The 7,500-nt window shown below is 53.2% G+C and overlaps 1 long non-coding RNA gene across 2 annotated transcripts in view; it reads left to right on the forward strand.

Annotated features, from left to right (window-relative positions):
- LOC140458832 (uncharacterized) overlaps positions 1–7,500 on the forward strand; it is a 29,764-nt gene that overhangs the window by 20,397 nt on the left and 1,867 nt on the right. For both annotated transcript variants that reach the window (XR_011953718.1, XR_011953717.1), the window contains exon 2: positions 6,573–6,646. This is a non-coding gene — a long non-coding RNA (uncharacterized lncRNA). The remainder of the gene's footprint in view (positions 1–6,572; positions 6,647–7,500) is intronic.

Consider the following 7,500-nt stretch of genomic DNA (forward strand, 5'->3'; position numbering starts at 1 on the left):
AGTGGGCACTGTCGGAGGGTCAGTGCTGAGGGAGTGGGCACTGTCGGAGGGTCAGTGCTGCGGGAGTGGGCACTGTCGGAGGGTCAGTGCTGAGGGAGTGGGCACTGTCAGAGGGTCAGTGCTGAGGGAGTGGGCACTGTCGGAGGGTCAGTGCTGAGGGAGTGGGCACTGTCGGAGGGTCAGTGCTGAGTGAGTGGGCACTGTCGGAGGGTCAGTGCTGAGGGAGTGGGCACTGTTGGAGGGTCAGTGCTGAGGGAGTGGGCACTGTCAGAGGGTCAGTGCTGAGTGAGTGGGCACTGTCGGAGGGTCAGTGCTGAGGGAGTGGGCACTGTCAGAGGGTCAGTGCTGAGTGAGTGGGCACTGTCGGAGGGTCAGTGCTGAGGGAGTGGGCACTGTGGTTGAATCCTGGAGTCTGGTGTCCCTGACTCTCTGAATAAATGATGCTGTTTAATAATGGAGTCAGCTCACCAATTTGGAACCGAGCTCTGAGCTCCAGTTACACAGATACCATTCTTATTGCAGTGATACCTGCTCAGACAGAGCCAACTCCTGCCTTGCCATCACCGCGGAGATGTGCCCAAATATTTAGTGCCCATCGCTAGTGGCCCGTGGAGGAGGTGATGTCAGTTTGGCTAAAATAGAGAATAACACATACCCCGGGGAGGGAGTTACAGTCTGGAATTTAATCGAGGGGTTCGGGGTGGGGTTTATATACAGAATAACAGATACCCCGGGGAGGGAGTTACAGACTGGAATCTAATCGAGGGGTTCGGGGCGGTTTATATACAGAATAACAGATACCCCGGGAGGGAGTTACAGACTGGAATCTAATCGAGGGGTTCGGGGTGGTTTATATACAGAATAACAGATACCCCGGGAGGGAGTTACAGACTGGAATCTAATCGAGGGGTTCGGTGGGGGGTTTATATACAGAATAACAGATACCCCGGGAGGGAGTTACAGACTGGAATCTAATCGAGGGGTTCGGTGGGGGTTTATATACAGAATAACAGATACCCCGGGAGGGAGTTACAGACTGGAATCTAATCGAGGGGTTCGGTGGGGGGTTTATATACAGAATAACAGATACCCCGGGAGGGAGTTACAGACTGGAATCTAATTGAGGGGTTCGGGGTGGTTTATATACAGAATAACAGATACCCGGGAGGGAGTTACAAACTGGAATCTAATCGAGGGGTTCGGGGTGGTTTATATACAGAATAACAGATACCCCGGGGAGGGAGTTACAGGCTGGAATCTAATCGAGGGGTTCGGGGTGGTTTATATACAGAATAACAGATACCCCGGGAGGGAGTTACAGACTGGAATCTAATCGAGGGGTTCGGGGTGGTTTATACACAGAATAACAGATACCCCGGGAGGGAGTTACAGACTGGAATCTAATTGAGGGGTTCGGGGTGGTTTATATACAGAATAACAGATACCCGGGAGGGAGTTACAAACTGGAATCTAATCGAGGGGTTCGGGGTGGTGTATATACAGAATAACAGATACCCCGGGAGTGAGTTACAGACTGGAATCTAATCGAGGGGTTCGGGGGGGTTTATATACAGAATAACAGATACCCCGGGGAGGGAGTTACAGACTGGAATCTTATCGAGGGGTTCGGTGGGGGGTTTATATACAGAATAACAGATACCCGGGAGGGAGTTACAGACTGGAATCTAATCGAGGGGTTCGGGGTGGTTTATATACAGAATAACAGATACCCGGGAGGGAGTTACAAACTGGAATCTAATCGAGGGGTTCGGGGTGGTGTATATACAGAATAACAGATACCCCGGGGAGTGAGTTACAGACTGGAATCTAATCGAGGGGTTCGGGGGGGTTTATATACAGAATAACAGATACCTGGGAGGGAGTTACAGACTGGAATCTAATCGAGGGGTTCGGGGTGGTTTATATACAGAATAACAGATACCCCGGGGAGGGAGTTACAGACTGGAATCTAATCGAGGGGTTCGGGGGGGGGGGGGGTTATATACAGAATAACAGAAATTGAAATGTTTCGCCAAACCCATGAGCAGAAATCCACCATTCGGCCCATCATCCTTCCTGCACCATTCAATGAGATTGTAGCTGATCTGACTTTTGTCAACTCTACCATCCTGCCTTTTCCCCTAATTACCCCCGACCTCCCCCCTTTCCTGATTAAATATCTCTCTCCAGCTTAATGCTCCAGCTTCAACAGCTTTCTGCAGGAAAGAATCCCACAGATTCCCTCCCCTCGAAGAGGGAAGAAATTCCTCCCCGTCTCTGTCTTCAATGGGGTGACCCCTTTACCCTGAGATGGTGCCCCTCTGGGTCCTAGACTCTCCCTCACAAAAGGGTGGGGGGGGGGGGGAAACCACCTCTCCACATCCCCCCCCCCCATCCATCCCCCCTGAGAATCCCGGACATTTCAATAAGGCCGCCTCTCATTCATCTCAACTCCAACGAGTTACAGGCCCCGACCAACTCAACCTCTCCCTCATGAGGCAGTCCCTCCGTCCCCGGGACCAGCCGAGTGAGCCTGCTCTATCCCTGCTTGGATACGGGGCCCCGAACCTGTTCACAGTCTTCCAGCTGTGGCCTGACTCGTGCCTTGTATCAGTTTACCAAGTGCCCCCCTGAGTTTTATACCCGATCCCTTTAAAATAAAGACCGTCGCTACCCCCCGGCCTTCCCTCTTCCCCCCTGAACTCAGACACTAGCTCTTTGTGATTGATAGACGGGGTCTCCCCAGTCCCTCTGTGCTGTGGCTTTCTGTAATCTTTCTCCATGGAAATAATATTCAGCTCCTCTGTTCCTCCTGCCAATGTGTTCCCCTCACGTTTCCCCACATTATCCTCCACCTGCCGAGTATTTACCCACTCTCTCTTCTCCTGTCTCTCTCCCTCTGGAGACTCGGTGAGTCTTCCTCAGCCCTCACCTTCCCACCTCTTCATGTCACATCCACAAACCTGGCCACAGTCTGTTCCCATTCCCCCTCCAACTCATTAATGTCAGTAACTGTGGGCCCTGCACTGATCCCTGTGGCCCTCCACTGGTTACAGGCCACAGCCTGAAAACTTCCCACTTTATCCCAACTCCCTGTTTTCTCCTGGTTAACCAATCCTCTCTCTCGTGCTAATACACCTCTCCCTTCAGATCCGAACATGTGGGACCTTATCAAAGCCCATTGAAAATCCAAATACATTACATCGGCTGTTTCCCCTTTGTCCACCCTTCCTGTTGCCTACTCTAAAACATTTATCTGGAATAATTTTTCTCTGTGAACCCTGCTTGATTAGATTGTGTATGGCTAAATGCTTTGATGGTACAGCCATAATAGACTCCAACATTTCCCAAGAACAAACGTTAAGCTAACTGGCCTTGAGTTGGCTTTGTTTGTAACTCCTTCCTGTTTGAGAAAGACTGTATTGGCCATCCCTCTCTCTCACACCATTCCATCACCCTCTCTTACCCCAACCCCCTGGGACTTCCCCAGATTCTTAGAATTCCTGGATGATTACCTTCCATTTGCGTCCACTGTCTCTTTTATTGAATCCCTCCCATGTGGAATCAGGCCATTCAGCTCACCCAACCCACCCAAGGACATCTCACCCAGACCTCAACCTCCGACCCTCCAGCACTGCATTCCCCACGGACAACCCACCCTAACCTGCACATCCCTGTGCACTATGGGACAATTTCCCATGGCCAACCCACCCTAACCTGCACATCCCTGGACACTATGGGACAATTTCCCATGGCCAATCCACCCTAACCTGCACATCCCTGGACACTATGGGACAATTTCCCATGGTCAATCCACCCTAACCTGCACATCCCCGGGCACTATGGGACAATTTCCCACGGCCAACCCACCCTAACCTGCACATCCCTGGGCACTATGGGACAATTTCCCATGGCCAATCCACCCTAACCTGCACATCCCTGGGCACTATAGGACAATTTCCCCATGGCCAATCCACCCTAACCTGCACATCCCTGGATACTATGGGACACTCTCCCATGGCCAACCCACCCTAACCTGCACATCCCTAGACATTATGGGACAATTTCCCATGGCCAACCCACCCTAACCTGCACATCCCTGGGCACTATGGGACAATTTCCCCATGGCCAACCCACCCTAACCTGCACATCCCTGGGCACTATGGGACAATTTCCCATGGCCAATCCACCCTAACCTGCACATCCCTGGGCACTATGGGACAATTTCCCATGGCCAACCCACCCTAACCTGCACATCCCTGGGCACTATGGGACAATTTCCCCATGGCCAATCCACCCTAACCTGCACATCCCTGGACACTATGGGACAATTTCCCATGGCCAATCCACCCTAACCTGCACATCCCTGGACACTATGGGACAATTTCCCATAGCCAATCCACCCTAACCTGCACATCCCTGGGCACTATGGGACAATTTCCCATGGCCAACCCACCCTAACCTGCACATCCCTGGACACTATGGGACAATTTCCCATGGCCAATCCACCCTAACCTGCACATCCCTGGACACTATGGGACAATTTCCCATGGCCAACCCACCCTAACCTGCACATCCCTGGGCACTATGGGACAATTTCCCATGGCCAACCCACCTTAACCTGCACATCCCTGGGCACTATGGGACAATTTCCCATGGCCAACCCATCCTAACCTGCACATCCCTGGGCACTATGGGACAATTTCCCATGGCCAATCCACACTAACCTGCACATCCCTGGGCACTATGGGACAATTTCCCATGGCCAACCCACCCTAACCTGCACATCCCTGGACACTATGGGACAATTTCCCATGGCCAATCCACCCTAACCTGCACATCCCTGGACACTATGGGACAATTTCCCATGGCCAACCCACCCTAACCTGAACATCCCTGGGCACTATGGGACAATTTCCCATGGCCAACCCACCCTAACCTGCACATCCCTGGGCACTATGGGACAATTTCCCATGGCCAATCCACCCTAACCTGCACATCCCTGGGCACTATGGGACAATTTCCCATGGCCAATCCACCCTAACCTGCACATCCCTGGGCACTATGGGACAATTTTCCATGGCCAATCCACCCTAACCTGCACATCCCTGGACACTATGGGCAATTTCCCATGGCCAACCCACCCGAACCTGCACATCCCTGGACACTATGGGACAATTTCCCATGGCCAACCCACCCTAACCTGCACATCCCTGGGCACTATGGGACAATTTCCCATGGCCAACCCACCTTAACCTGCACATCCCTGGGCACTATGGGACAATTTCCCATGGCCAACCCACCCTAACCTGCACATCCCTAGGCACTATGGGACAATTTCCCATGGCCAATCCACCCTAACCTGCACATCCCTGGGCACTATGGGACAATTTCCCATGGCCAACCCACCCTAACCTGCACATCCCTGGACACTATGGGACAATTTCCCATGGCCAATCCACCCTAACCTGCACATCCCTGGACACTATGGGACAATTTCCCATGGCCAACCCACCCTAACCTGCACATCCCTGGGCACTATGGGACAATTTCCCATGGCCAACCCACCCTAACCTGCACATCCCTGGGCACTATGGGACAATTTCCCATGGCCAATCCACCCTAACCTGCACATCCCTGGGCACTATGGGACAATTTCCCATGGCCAATCCACCCTAACCTGCACATCCCTGGGCACTATGGGACAATTTTCCATGGCCAATCCACCCTAACCTGCACATCCCTGGACACTATGGGCAATTTCCCATGGCCAACCCACCCGAACCTGCACATACCTGGACACTATGGGACAATTTCCCATGGCCAACCCACCCTAACCTGCACATCCCTGGGCACTGTGGGACAATTTCCCATGGCCAACCCACCCCGACCTGCACATCTTTGGACTGTGGGAGGAAACCGGACCACCCGGAGGAACCCCACCCAGACACGGGGAGAATGTACAAACTCCACACAGACAGTTGTCCGAGAGTGGGATCGAACCCAGGTCCCTGGTGCTGTGAGACAGCAGTGCCAACCACTGAGCCACCATGCCAATTGTGTCATTACTTCCACGGATCTCCTGGGATTGAGGCCTGGGGGATTTATGAGTGCTTAGCTCCTTCAGGTTTCCTTCACCTGATCGTTATTGTGATGTGGAGGATCTGGTGTCGGACTGGGCTGTATAAAGTTTAAAACAATCACCCAACGCCAGGTTATCGTCCAACAGGCATATTTAGAAGCACCAACTTTCGGAGCACTGCTCCTTCGTCAGGTACTGATGGGGCAGGATCATAGGACACAGAATTTCTGGGAAAAGATCACAGTGACGCGATATCTTGAACAAACCGAGATTTTGAGTATTTTGGTAATTTATTCTTGTTTTCTGTTGTGAAGACTGGTGTCAGGTTTATTGAGTTCCACTGCCACTTCCTTGATTCCCATTCCCGTTTCCCAGCCTCATTCACTCAGGGGGTGTGGGGTGTTCCCCATGTCCTTCTGGATGGAAGTGGCCGTGGGTTCGGAAGGTACTACCCCCTTAGTGGGTATGATGGTCTGTTTACCCCCTGCAGGCCCGCAGTATGGATAACCTGGATGCTCCCGCAGATTTGCCGCGTTCCCAGACTCGGGGAAAGAGTGTGAAAAGGTAACTCAGCTTCTCCCCCGACCCCCAAATCCCACCCCCGACCCCAAACCCCACCCCCTGACCCCAAACCCATCCCTCTGACCCCCAAACCCATCCCCACACCCTACCCCTCCCCTTCCCTTACCCCAATCCCATCCCCTGACCTCCAAACCCCTCCCCCTGAACCCCAAACCCCCCTCTTACCCCCAAACCCACCCCCCCTTACCCCCAAACCTATCCTTCATATCCCAAACCCATCCCTCTTACCCCCAAACCCATCCCCTTACCCCCAAACCCATCCCCCTTACCCCCAAACCCATCCCCACACCCCACCCCTCCCATCCCCTGACCTCCAAACCCCTCCCCCTGACCCCCAAACCCCCCCTCTTACCCCCAAACCTATCCTTCATATGCCAACCCATCCCCTTACCCCCAAACCCATCTCTCTTAGCCCCAAACCCATCCCCTTATCCCCAAACCTCCCCTTACCCCTAAACCCATCCCTCTTACCCCCAAACCCATCCTTCATATCCCAAACCCATCCCCTTACCCCCAAATGTATCCCTCTTACCCCCAAACCCCTCCCCTTCCCCCAAACCTATCCATCTTGCCCCTGAGCCCATCCCTCTTGCCCCTCAACCCATCCCTCTTGCCCTTCCCTCTTACCCCCAAACTCATCATCTTGCCCCCAAATCCCTCCCTCTTACCCACAAACCCATCCATCATATCCCAAACCCGTCCCCTTCCCCCAAACCCCTCCCTCTTGCCCCCAAATCCATCTGTCTTGCCCCCAAATCCATCTGTCTTGCCCCTAAATCCATCCCTCTTGCCCCAAACCCCTCCCTTTATGCCCTCCCCCAACTACCCAAAATTCC

This window comes from Chiloscyllium punctatum, chromosome 34 (genome assembly GCF_047496795.1).
Source record: "Chiloscyllium punctatum isolate Juve2018m chromosome 34, sChiPun1.3, whole genome shotgun sequence".
Lineage (NCBI taxonomy): Eukaryota > Metazoa > Chordata > Chondrichthyes > Orectolobiformes > Hemiscylliidae > Chiloscyllium > Chiloscyllium punctatum.